This window comes from Ictidomys tridecemlineatus, chromosome 2 (assembly GCF_052094955.1).
Source record: "Ictidomys tridecemlineatus isolate mIctTri1 chromosome 2, mIctTri1.hap1, whole genome shotgun sequence".
Classification (NCBI taxonomy): domain Eukaryota; kingdom Metazoa; phylum Chordata; class Mammalia; order Rodentia; family Sciuridae; genus Ictidomys; species Ictidomys tridecemlineatus.
The window spans coordinates 36,020,026-36,034,341 of NC_135478.1; the positions used below are offsets into that span (position 1 = coordinate 36,020,026).

The 14,316-nt window shown below is 39.4% G+C and overlaps 1 pseudogene; it reads right to left on the reverse strand.

The window, feature by feature from the left end:
* Positions 1-5,396: 5,396 nt before the first annotated feature.
* Positions 5,397-6,657, reverse strand: LOC101966847 (dnaJ homolog subfamily A member 1 pseudogene; annotated as a pseudogene).
* Positions 6,658-14,316: the final 7,659 nt, after the last annotated feature.

Sequence of the window (14,316 nt, forward strand, 5' to 3'; positions counted from 1 at the left end):
TCTCATATGTGAAGACCAGAGAGAAAAAGGAAAAGAAAGGGAGGGGGTATCTCATGAAAATCCAAGGGAAAGGCTGGGGTGGTGGCTCAGTGGTAGAGCACTTGCCTAGCATATGTGAGGCACTGGGTTCAATTCTCAGTACCATATGTAAATAAAATAAAGGTCCATTGACAACTAAAAAAGATTTTTTAAAAAATCCAAGGGAGATCAGTAGAATAGAGAAAGGGACCAGGGGGTAGATAGAAGGTAAGGAGTGGGGAATTCTGGGGAGTGATATTGGCCACATTATATTGATATGTTCTGTACATGTACGATTATATAACAATCCCACCATTACGTACAGCTAGAATGCACCAACTTAAAAATGTGGAAAAAGAAAAGATACTGTGGTGAATAAGTAGCATTCCCTTCTTCGTGGGATGTGGTATTTAGAACTTACATTCCCTTGTTAGGAACCTATACAAGTAACACATGAGCTTGACCAGGACCATTGCACTAAGCAGCTCTTTTACACGGAAGCAATAACACACTTGCATAGACCTGATTAAGACTGCCTCCTTAAATTCCATACCCTGGGAGCCTTACCTGCCGCAGCCTAGTCCCAAGCCATGAGGTTCAGGGTGTCCTATATGGGATCACAGCATGGGCAAAAGCAAGAGGCCACCAACATGCATGACATATTGAGAAAATGGTGAACAATCTAGTGTAGTTTAGGTACCAAATACACAGGGCAAAGGAAGTGGCTGGCGACTTTGCTGTGGATGATGTAAGGTTCCAGCTGCAACCTACAGACATATGGTGAAGTTCCTTGCATATTAAACATCTCCTCTCTGTATGATCATCACATTACCCGATTTAATTTTCAGGAAGATAATTCTGATGGAGAAGTAAAACTGGGGAGAAAGGGAGAAAGGCTTGGAGAGCAAGAAACAAATGAAGTAGCTGTTCTAGTGGTATCAGAAAAGGGCAATGAACATTTGAATTGAGGCTGTGACCTAAATAGACAAAGTGTTGTCACTGGAGGCTATAGGAGGAGGAGAGAGAAGAAATGCAGGGATAGTCAAATTTAAAAGTCTAATTATACACTTCTATGCAAGGATGGATGAGAAAAAAAGATAATGAAATAAATTTGCCTATTTCATCTCTGACACTACCTAAAGAGAATTCTCTTTATTTATTTTTAGTTGTCAATGGACCTTCATTTTATTTATTTATATGCAGTGTTAAGAATCAAACCCAGTGTCTCACTTATGCCAGGCAAGCGCACTGCCACTGAGCCACCACCCCAGCCCCAAGAATTTTATGTTATTTTTTAAACTCACTACCACAGACCAGCTCTCACATAGGTTTGTGGTCCAAATAAAAAACAAACACACACAAAGAGAATTTAACTTATATTTAGTCCTCTGTTAGCAATATACCCAAGACAAATGACAGAAGCAAACACAAAGCCTCCCCATAGTATCATCATCAACCAAGGCCTCAAATTCTCCAAAGTCCCAAGGAAAATGAACAGCTTGCGGTATAAAGTGCAAAACAAAGAAACAATGTACCATGAGCAAGAGCCAAGAGAAACAACAGACTATACAACCAACCCACAAGACTTCCCATACTAGAACTATACGACACAAAATGGAAAACGACAACACGTGTTTAAGAAAATAAGACAATTTTCAAAATATGAGCCAGAATACTGTATCCCATAGAAATAAACAGGTAGAATTATACAATAGTGGTTTGAAGACAAAAGAAAATAGTATATAGAGTTCAATTTACATCCACTTAAGAGCTCCAGAAAGAAATAATGGAGAGGAAGTGTTATTCTAGGAAATCACGATTGAGAGTTTTTCAGAATTGTCAAAAAATAGCAATTCTCACATCAAGGTTTTGGGGATTTTCTTTTTTTTTGTTGTCAACGTTGTTGTGTTGTTGTGGTTGGGGTTTTGGAGGTTTTGTATTTAGAAATTCTCACTGAAACAGATCAGTGAAGCTTTAGAACATCAAAGAAAACGAGAAGATCACAATTAGAGAAAAAGAAGATCACCTACAAAGTCGTGGCAATTATAGCTGTATTCACAAAAGAGAAAACGGAAGCCAAAAAATAAAAAAAGTGATATCAGGAATGTGTAGAAAGAAAATAAATGCCATCTTAGATTTTCATGCCCAAAGAAATTCTTTTCACGAATAAGGAATAATTAGGGTCAATTTCAAATCACCCAATTTCAAAATGCACAGCAATCCCACTACTGGGTGTACATCCAAAGGAAGCGACGTCCGTAATGTTGAAGAGACATCTGCACTTACAGGGTGTTTACTGCAGCGCTCTGTGAAATAGCCAAGATATGAAGTCAACTTTTGTGTGTATACACAACCTTCATATATACACAATGGAGTATTAGCCATAAAAATAATGAAATGTCATTTGCAGTAATGTGAATAGAACTGGAGGGCACCGTTAAGTGAAATAAGCCAGGCACAGAAAGACAAATACCACATGTTCTTACTTCTATATGGTAGCCAAAGAAGCTGATCTCACAAAAGTTGAAAGGACAATGATGGGGGGCTAGGGTCTGGGGGAGGGGGTAAGGGGGAGGATGGTTAATGGGTACAGGATACAGCTGGAGAGGGAGAGAAGTTCCTGTGCATAGTAGGATAACTGTGTTAGTCAACTTTTTCACTGTTGTGACTAAAGACCTGACCAGAACAATTTTAGAGGAAAAATTTATTTGGGGGCCCATGGTTTCAGAGGTCTCTGTCCATAAACCACCAGCTCCATTCCTCGGAGCTCAAGATGAGGCCAAACATCATGGTGGAAGAAGTGTGGTGGGGGAAGCAGCTCATATAATGATCAGGAAGTAGAAAGAGACTCCATTTACCAGATACAAAATATATACCCCAAAGGCATATACCCCACTGCCCACCTCCTCCAGCCACACCCTACCTACCTTCATTTACCACTTAGTTAATCCCCATCAGAAGGTTAATTCACTGATGAAGTTAAGGCTCTCACAACCCAATCATTTCACCTCTGAATGTTTTTGCATCGTCTCCTACATGAGCTTTTGGGGGACACCTCACATGCAAACCATAACACTAACTATGGTTTTTAACAACTGAAAATATCCAAAAAGGAAAAAAAAAAAGCTAGTAGAAAGGATTTTGATTATTCTAAATTTCTTTGAGGAACAAACTGAAACTTGGGGTATACAATAGAGAAAAATTTATAGGAGAATTTATGTATTGTAACATGTGTTTTCAAAACCAAGCCTTAAAATTATGATGTTTTACATCCAAGTGAAAACATTAGCCCCATGTTGGCCCTCCCTAGCCCACCCCAAATTCTCCAGTGGGTTCTTATCTCACTTGGACAAAATACCAGTCTTATGACGGCCCCGTGAACTCCCCTCCCCACATTTATTCCAGTCAGGTCTCAATGGTTATCTTTGCTGTTCCTCTCTGTGGTAAATGCTTCCTTAGAAATATCCCTACCATTTCTCCCTCCCCTTCTCCATGTCCTTAAGTGTCACCTCCTCATGGGGCCCTGAAACCTTCTCCACCCCCAACACTTCCTACTCTCTTTACTTTGGCTTTATTTTTCTCCACAGCACCTATCAGCATGTAACGCAAAGCTCACCAAAATGTAAGCTCCAGGAGAGCAGGGATTTTGGGTTTGGTTTTGTTTTACTACTCTATGATTGACATCTGGAACCAGAGCCTGACAGAGCTTGACAAATAACTACTTGCTAAATGAATGAAAGAGAATAAGAGTTGAACATACGAAGGAACACAAAACCGACTTGGAAAAATAAGGAATAAAGACAGGAGCCATTTATGAGAAAAAAAAATGAACATAAAATAAAGGCAAGTAACAAAGCTAAAAAAAAAAAAAAAAAAAAAAACGTGGTTCTTTGAAAAAAAAATGCAAAATTAGACAAATGTCTGTCAAGCCTAGCCAAGAAAAAAAAGAAGACCCAGATAAATAATGTCAAGAAAGGAACAGAACACATAGCTACAGATGCTGCAGAGAGTGGACAAACTCTAGGATATTAGCAATGTCATGCCAACAGATTTGAAAACTGTGATGAAATGTACATTTCTAAAATAAAAGTAGCTATAACCAAACCAGCAAGAACTGAAATCCTGAAGAATCCCTATAAACCTATTTAAAACAAAACAAAGCTTCCTAAAAAGATCAAGGTCCAGGAACACTTCAACAAATTTTCTATTTCAAGGAACAGATCACAGAATCTTACACAGACACTTCCAGAAAGGAGGCAGAGAAGAAATTCCCCACCACTAATTTTTTGGAGATTGGCAAAACCATGATACAGAAACCTAAGGGGACAAAAAGTGGGGGGGGGGGAGAGACTGTTATTATAATAGATGCCGAAATCCTACAGTAACTCTTTTTTTTTTTTTACTTTTGCTTTGTAATCAGTAATATTAAGGAGATATTCATATATTTCAAGAATTGCTTAAATTCCGATTTAAGCAATATATCCAGACTTAATCATGTGAACATATGGTGACTTTTAAACATACAGTTAAAGCTATTCATCATATTTGCTAGACCACCAACATAAAATTACAGTTACTTTGGAGTATAAATCAAATGGTTTAAGCCTGTAACAGACCTAAGGAACACCTTCCTATGTTATATATGCAAACTACTTTTCCATGTATAGGTCTCTTCCTTTTAATTTCTATGTTATCCAGCCCTGGAATTCACTATTATCATGGTCCAAAAAGAAGGGAAAATGTAAACAAGACTGGTCAACAGAGTTTTATTTATATGGGTGGGTGTGGGGGTGTGTGCATGGGGTTGTGTATATATTAAGATGGCACAACAGAAGGGAATGCAATTCTACAAGTGCAAGCCCTTAAGGAGTAGCATATAATGATAAACCCCTTCCAAGGGTATTTCTTTCACTGACACCAGAAGCAAAATTATACATAGCACCTTCAACTAAGTTGAGACAATAGAAATGCAGAGTCCTGCTTAATACAAGTAACTAGACAGACCAACACTCCTCTACAAATTTTCTTTTTTCTGATTGCCAGTTAAAGAGTTTTAATTTTATAGCTTAACAATGAAGGGTCATACACTGAAATCAACACATATACCTCGTATTTCAATCTGTTTGTCCACATATACAGCTGAAGTCTATTACAGGGTATGGCCTAACAGATGCTAGGGGAACTTTTTAAAGTAGTTTTTTTTTTTTTTTGGGGGGGGGGCGGGGTATTAACTTCTTGCACACTGAAGTCACCATACATACAAGGACACAGTCAGAGCTTTAATATTTGCATTTATTCATTTAACTTTTAGAACACTTCTATAATTGAATATTAAAACAAAAACAATAGAAAGTAGTGGGCATCTGATGATTATAGTCCTTCACTCATTCATCACTGCATATAAAATGCCTGCAGTGAGTGTTATTCACTGGCCCCATTAAGAGATTTGATGACAAACACCACCTCTGGGATAATGTTCATCATCCTCATCTGCTTCTCCATTATAATGGCGCCATTTTTCCCGATTTGGATCAAAGTCCACCAGTTCTATCTGATCCATTTCATCAATCTCTCTACTTCCTTCCTCCCAGGAGTTTTTCCAGCAAAGAGTTTGTGATGAGAGAGAAAGTCATTTTCAGGAACGTTTAAGGTAAACTCGATGATTAGGTGACCCTTTTCACTTGGTCTACAATAAACTGGCTTACCTCCATGAAGCACACTCTTTATACCTCCATGCTCGACAATCTGACTTGGATGAGAGGTGATGACTATGGTTCGATTGTCAAGAGTGAATATTGGCTTCTGGAAACCACATAATGCTTCCACCAGCTGTATATTCATACACATGAAAAGGTGTTCTCATCAAGGAAAAACAGCATGATCCTTCTGCTCTAACACAATAATAATATCTCCCGGTTCCAGTCCTGGCTCCTGGTTTCCTTCACCATGGAATGTTATCTTCTTTCCATCTTTTATGCCTTTGCCAATATGAACTTCTAGAATCTTCTCTCAAACTATCTTCCTTGCATTGCAGCTTCTACATCTATCTGTAGGACTGATCCATCCCCCATGGCTCTGGTACTCCATGCACACAGACTGAATTTGCTGAGCCATTCCAGGTCCCCTCTGATGAATTCTTATGTGCATTCCAGTACTTCAGCAATTGGAAGAGCACTCTACTGATGCTTTCCTTCCACCTCGGCCTTCACATTTGTCATAAATCACTGTTTGGTAGAGCCAGTTTTCTTGTTGCACCATTATATAAATCTTCTGAAGTTACTGAGAGCTGATGCATAGTATTTTTACCTCTCCTTTCTCTCTGCATCCTTCCTCCTCCTCCAAAAAATGATATCAAAGATGTCCATGGGGGAGCCAAACTACCAGCTGCTCCACCTTCTTAATTACTGTTCTCCTCTGTCATATGATTCCCTTTTCTTGGCATCAGAAAGAACTTCATGAGCTTGAGAAGTCTGTTTAATAAACTTTTCTCCTTCATTTGGTTTCTTATCAAGGTGGTACTTCAGGGTCAGATTCCTGTAAGCCTTTTTTAACTCTTCCTGGGAGGTATTAGGTTTGACCCCCCCCAAAACATCATAGTAAGTGTTTTCTTTCACCATTTTCTACAGCCAGTGAGCGGTCTGGGGCTGGTGTGGGAGAGTGGGAAGGAGCGTGGAACTATGTGTAGCCCGGGCAGCTGCTGCTGCTCAGCCTCTCACCCAAGCATTCTGGAGAGTTCCTTATCCTAAGTCTTAATTCAAATCAAAACATGCAAGAAAGACAATTCACAATGATTAAGCTGGCTATATTCCAGGATGCACAATTGTCTTAATATAAGAAAAGAAAATGTCATTTACCATATTAAAATACAAAAGAAAAGCCATATGGCCATCAATGGATATATTAAAAGCATCTAATCAAATTAAACTTTCCTCTACATTTACAGTTCACCCTTATACAAATTAGTGACAAACTGTGTGTGTGTGTGTGTGTGTGTGTGTGTGTGTGTGTGTGTGTGTGTGTGTGTGTGTGTTTGGCATTAAACTCAAGTCAATGTAATATAAAATATGTATGACCTTTATCCTTTATGAAACAGCTTGGACCACAGACCAGTGCAACAGAAAAGACTAGTAATAAACCCACGCAAGTTAGTAAAGAAAGGATGGAATATTTTAATTAATGCTGCCTGAAATAAATTCAAATGGGAAAAAAAGTAAAATTGAATCATCACTTCACTCTATAAAAAAAAATCAATTCTGATTCAATTAAAGACTTAAATGATAAAGGCAAAGGCATCAAATATATAGTTGAGTATTGAGAAATCAATTCATGACCTAGAATACAGAATTTTTTTTTTTTAAGTAAGACAAACACTGCTGATTGTTTAAGGAAAATGATAAAGTGAACTATTTTGGAAGTAAGAATTTCTGTGCTTTGGATTGGCATTGCTTTTCCTCGGGGCTCTCCACAGCACCACGGACAGTGTCCTCACACCCTGTGCCTGTGTCTGCCACTTTCCAATCTGGATTCTCCAGCAGCACACCAGAGACCATGGCTTAAGTACCCTCTTGACCTTTTAGCATCTTTGGCTGTATTCCCAATGGCTTCTTTCCATCCTGAACACATTGCCCCCTGCATTATAAAACAGTTTTCCTTTGACCTAGAACTCTCAGAGGCTGATTATCTCTTGAAAAGATGGTTCAGGATCACTGTCTATATTCATTCACTCCTCAACTCCCTACAGTCTGGCTACTTCAAAAGTTAGTAATAAAAATCAACCCTTGTTTTTAACTAGAATTTTAGGTGCACAAGAGCTAGACACAATGGCATGCACCTGCAGTCTCAGCTACATAGCCTCCTGCACAGCTGAGACTGTCCCGAGACAAGAGGACCCCTTGGGCCCAACAGTTTCAGAGCAGTTTGGGCAATTCTCCTGTGTCCCACCTTAATTCAATCCTCTTTTCTGCTCCCCTCTCACTCCCAACTTCCCAAATTAGTGTTTACCATCCAGAATTTCAGGTTAACCATATCTGTACTTTTCCTCATACATTTATCACCTATTATGTTCTTAAACATTATGTTCTTCTCAGCAGCTCAGGAGGCCGAGACAGGAGGATTCCAAGTTCAAGGCCAGCCTCAGCAACTTAGCAAGGCCTTCAGCAATTTCGGGAGACCCTGTCTCAAAAATGAAAGGTAAAAAAGAGCTGGGGATGTGGCTCAATGGTAAAGCGCTCCTGTGTAAAACCCCTAGTACCAAACAACCACCACCACAAAAAAAAAAGTATGTTCTTCAGTTTTATTTCAATCTTATATAAATAAAATACCACTTGTCTTGTTTAATTGGCTTAAAGATGCTAAATCTTATTTAATATTTATCATGTTGATGCATACATTGATACATTGGAATGTTATAACATTCCACTGAGAGAAAAATCAACACAAATTCCAAGCACGGAAAGATATGCCCCATTTACTGGAGAGAGAAGATGAGGCCATTAAAGGACGGGAAGCAAAGCAATAAAATTGTAAAGGAAAAAGACAAAGGGGCTGTTCAAGGTCAAAGGAGACGAAAGAGAAATGACAAACGAATTTATGATCCTGGTTTTATTTTTTCCTTTTACTACAACGAGACATTCTCAGGACAATTAGGGGAATTTGAATACTATAGTCTAGTTAAAAGTCTTTTATTCATGATAATTTTCTGCTTTTGATAACTGCCATAGTTATATATAAGAGAATATTCTTATTCTTAAAGAAATACAGATAGGGCTGAGGATATAGCTCACTATTGGTAGAGATTTTGCCTAGCATGTGTGCAGCCCTGGGTTTGAACCCCCAGCACCAAAAAAAAAAAAAAAAAAATTGGACAACAGTCTCAAATGGCGATAACCTGTTAATATTTTAGTATATAGCCCCATAGACTTTTTCCTGTGACAATGTGTATATAACATACATGCATAAATAGTTTTATATATTTATACACTGATTCCTTGACTATCAGGATATTTGCTGAAATAAGGATTAGATAACAATTGAGGTATCCTTTTATTCCTATCACTCTCTTCCTGTCCTCCTTGGCCACTTTGAAACTAGACTAGGAGTTTTTTTTTTTTTTTTTTTTTTTTTTTTTTGACTCTGCTTTAAGGAAGAAGCAACACAGAAACCAGAGACTCAAAAATACTTGGCTTTTCAATGGATGGATCATCTAGACAAAAGTCAACAAGGACTTAAACTACACCTTGGATTAAATGCACCTAACAGACATATACAAGAACATTCCATCCAAGAATAGCAGAATACATATTCTTCTCTAGTGTACACAGATCCTTCTCAGGCGACAAAACAAATCCTAACAAATTTAAGAAGATCGAAATCATATCGTATATCTTTTCTGACCACAATGGTATGAAACTAGAAATAAATAACCAAAGTAAAAAAGAAAGAACAGGAGGAACTTTGGAGAACTCACAAATGCATGGAAATGAAACAATGTGCTCCTGAACAACCAATAGGCAAAAGAAGCAACTGAAAGAAATTTTTAAAATACCTTGAGACAAATGATAATGGAGACACAATAAACCAAAATTTATGGGATGCAGACAAAGTGGTTCTAAGAAGAACATTTACAGCAATAGATGCTTATATCAAAAACAAAGAAAGATCTCAATCCAACATTATACCTTAGGAAACTAAAAAATAATAGGAAATCAGTAGAAAAGAGCAAGTGAGCTAGGGGAGGAAGGAGGAGAGGGTAAGAGAAGGGAAAGGGGACCAAGACTCAAATGATGCCAGGTACCTGTACCAAATATGGCATAATGAACCTGTCGTGTATAATTGTAATGCATCAATTTTTTAAAAAAGTAAGAAAAGAAAGGAAAACTAAGCCCAAATTAGAAGGGAAGACAACTCAGGAGGCTGAGGCAGGAGAATCACGAATTCAAAGCCAGTCTCAGCAATGGCGAGGGGCTAAGCAACTCAGTGAGACCCTGTCTCTAAATAAAATACAAAATAGGACTTTAGGATGTGGCTCATTGGCGAGTGCCCTCAAAGTTCAATCCCTGGTATCCCCAAAAAGTAAAAAAAAAAAAAAGTAGCTCAGTGGTAAAGCACTCCTGAGTTCAATCTCCAGTACCCAAATAAATAAGAAGGGAGGAAATAATAAAGGTCACAGCAGGAATAAATGAAATATATTTTTATTAAAACTATATAGGGGAAAGGGAAAAAAAAAAAAAATCAATGAAATGAAGTTGACTTTTTAAAAGGATAAAACCGACAATACAGTAGCTAGACTAAGGGGAAAAAAGAAAGGATTCAAAGTGTGGTCCCTAGACCAGCAGCATCTGGGAACTCCCCTAGCAATGTATGCTTCAGTCCTCCTGAATCAGAAATTGCTTTCACGACCCTTCCAGGTGATTGCCCAGGCCAGAGTGGGGCGGACCTGGGGACCAAGACCCCAGGGCAGCACCTTGTGGCGAGGCCCAAGGACCAGCCTCCTGTTTCAGCTTGAGACATCAGTGGGAATGCATACCAGGACTGGGCACAAAGGTTCCACCATGAGGATTCCCAAGTTTAGAAACTTAGTGGAATTTGCTCTGCTGGATTTCAAAATGGCTTACGACTGGAGACTCCTTTCTACCTTCTGCTCCCTCCCCTTAGAGCGGGAATGTCTGTTACACTGTCCTCTGCCAGTGCCTCCATCACATTTTGGGAAGAGATAACTAACTTGGTTTTCAGTTTTGCAGCCCATAGATGCCACTGACCAAATGTCTTCTGCTAAGGCCACAACTATACATAAGCATCCAAAATGCAGGTGCTATTCTGGGGAGAAAGGGACTGGGAACTGGTTGGGAATTTACCACCTTCAAATCTGTAATGAGAGAGAGAATATGCCCATATTTGGTTGGGGGGCGGGGGTGGTGATCAGTGACCTAGTTAATCGAGATGGGGGCTCAAATTTGAAATACAACTGAGTTTTTTTAAACAAAAGAATTGCATATTTCCACTTTTCTGGGTATAAGACTGAATATTTGTAATGGCTAAGACCAAATCATTAACCTCTTTACCCAATAAATACAGATGTCCAATAACCCCTAAGTGGTTTCACAGTATTCATTTACATTTAAAAAAAAATCATACTTTGTTGATTGATCTTCACTTGTAAGAGATTTAAGCTGTTATCACTCTTCCATTATTGTAATCATGTGTGTGGTATGCACATGTATGTGGTGTGTGTGTGTTTCTATACTTGTTAAACACTTAAAAATAAATTCCTAAAGGAAGAATCAGTGGGCCAAAAGAAATGTACATAACCAAGCTCTGGAAAAAACTGTCATGATGTATATTTCTATATGCAGGACATAAAAGTACCATTTCTCCAAATTCTCACCAACACTGAGCATTTCATTCTTTTTCACTTCAAATCATCATTTCTTAAGAGACAGTGCAAGAATCTACTTCCTTCCTAAAGCCCATTTCCTAACCAGAGGCAGAAGGGCCTCCAGGACACACATCTTCTTTAGCAGCTCTGAAAATGACATTCAGAGTCCCAGAATGAGAGGACCATCCAGGCTGAGCCACACTCCTGAAACACAACCCCATCCATCCAATGCTACGGTACCTCTTCTCACCCAGGCGCCTGCAGACAGACCTCCATCCACACACACACGGGCATGCACACAGCGCCCCACTCCCAAAAGCGACTCCTCTGGCCCATAATACGCAGCTCATAGACCAAAGAGCTGATATGAAGTGGGATTCTGAAGATCACCCAAGACTGGAAGGGACTCCTCCAATGTAATTCAATAATTATTCATTCTATGCCAACTGTGTACCTAGATTCTGGTCCTTACAGTGTTTCTTCCTCTTCGAAATACATTTAAACATCCAAAAACCGTAGAGAATGGAAGATAATCATGACAACATCCACCACGTACTTAGCTTTGACTCTGTGCTGGGTACCCTATGAAGAGCTCAACTTTCACCGATTCTAATCTATAAAGCAAGCCTTCGAGGTATGCATTATGATTCTCATGGAGCACATGAGCACAGCAAGGCACAAGGTGGTTACATATACCTGTTAGGATCACAGAGCTAATAAGAAGCAGAAAAGGCACTTGACCCCCCCACCACCACCACCACCAAGTTCATTAATTCCAAAGTCACCTGTGCCACTGTACTTTGGAGCTCAAAGTAAGGCACCAAAAAATGTTATCACAGGATGGAAATACTCTGGTAAAGTACAGTGCTGCACAGGATTCCTGGGGAGATTTCCAAAGACCCAACAGGTATTTCCTTATCTCTGGATGTTGCCCAGTTGTTAGAAATTTATGACACCTGGCCAGGCATAGTGGAACACACCTGTAATCCCAGCAGCTTGGGAGGACAAAACAGGAGGATCACAAGTTCAAAGCCAATGTCAGCAACTTATTGAGGCCCTAAGCAACTTAGTGAGGCCCTGTTTCAAAACAAAAAATTAAAAGGGCTTGAGATGCAACTCAGTAACTAAGCATCCCTAGATTCAAATCCTGGTACCAAAAAAATAAATTAAATCCGATACACCATAAACATTATGGGAGATTCGAACTTGATGGATTCCTGGGGCTAGTGTTGAGGTCCTGGGTCCAAACCAAAGACTTGCACTAAAGAACATTAATGCTATCCCTCTACCAATAAATAGGCTTCACTGAGAATAAAATACTTTTGCAAATATTTTCCATCAACCCCTGCAGGTAGCTTATTCAATTGTAAAAAATGTGCTTCAAACAAAGTTTAAAACAACAAAAGTCAGCTGAACTATCAACTGTCCAAACAACACTCAGTTTCCTTTTTCTTTGATTTACAATACATCATTCAATCCACCCTTTAACTTCTAAGAAATAAAACAAAAAGGATCACTATAAAAACAACATAAAAATTCTAACCAGACAAAAATGAACTGCCTCCAAGTTCAAAATGTGCTTTTTTGATGTCTTGTCCAAGTCAGGTTGAAGTACATTTCTCCCCTTCTCTCTCATCTTCTTCTTTTATTAAGTAATCAACCTGTCTCCTAGTCTGATTTTCTTATGATGGTATTTCATCAACCTTTTAGAATATCATTCTGGCTTCAAGTAACAAACCAGAAATTTAGTGTAGTCTATGGCAACTTAATTCAAATGGATGAAATAGTGCAACAATGAAACCCACTTCAAGGGGATCCTCTCCTAAGCACTGTACATGGCACAAAACAGGTTATCAATGGGTGACAGGAAGATTAACTGGACACCCTTTACCAAAGGCAGGTGTCTATTTGGTTTCTAGCAGATATACACTTGAGAGATGGAGGCTAGAGTTGTATTATACATAGGGATCTGGAAAGGAAGAGGAGAGATAACCTAACTATCTCACTAGCCAATAGGAATATAGAAGCATGGTACCCAAAAAGGTTGGAAAAATTACAAAGGGGAAGGATTGTTTTTCCCATTTCTGATATTTAAGGAGATAACCAATTTGATATCAAATGGCAGGCCTGAAGTATTTATGGTTTGGATATGACACTAGGGGAAGATCACAGCACTGGTTATGTTAAGCATGGGGAAATCAAGTGCTTTCATTTATCACCTCAGCAAATCCCCCTACAGAGATGGCTATTAATATGCCCATATCACAAACCCCAGAGAGATGTGTTGCTCATCAGGGCAAGATGCAGCCTGGCAGGTTTGAGATTTTTCATCTTTTTTATTCCCTGAGCCCTTCGGCTGTATGTGAAATCTTCAGATGCCTTCTCAGAACTATGCTTTAAATGCATATAATAAAATGAATGCGTACAAAGGAAACCAGCCATTTTGGATCACAGTTCTATCCATGGACTCCGTGGAAACATGAAAAGAATTCCTGGTAGATAGTGGGATGGTTCCATGCAAAGCATGTATCCAGCATTGGAAATGTCATTTGTCATGCAGTCACCCTGGCCCTGCAGGCATGCATCAGAGAAACAGCTGTATAAGAGAGAGAGAGGGGGAGTGAAGCAGCAGGAGGAAGATGGGGGCGGGGGGGGGGTGCGGGTGTAGAGACAGAACTCTGTGCACTGAGTAACTAGACAGGATCACTAAATGTCATGGAGATGCACTGACCTGCAAGGTCGATGACTAGGGAGGGTGGGATGTTTACTGTTGGCCTTGCCCTGAACAACAGTTGTATTCCTCCTCCCAGGCTCACAGCCTGCTGGATAGGGCTGCCCCCAGGAAGGGCTGGGATCACACCAGGCCCCCTAGATCAGCAGGCACCAGAGGACTGGATGACAATTCATCCCAGATGGTTAGGAGC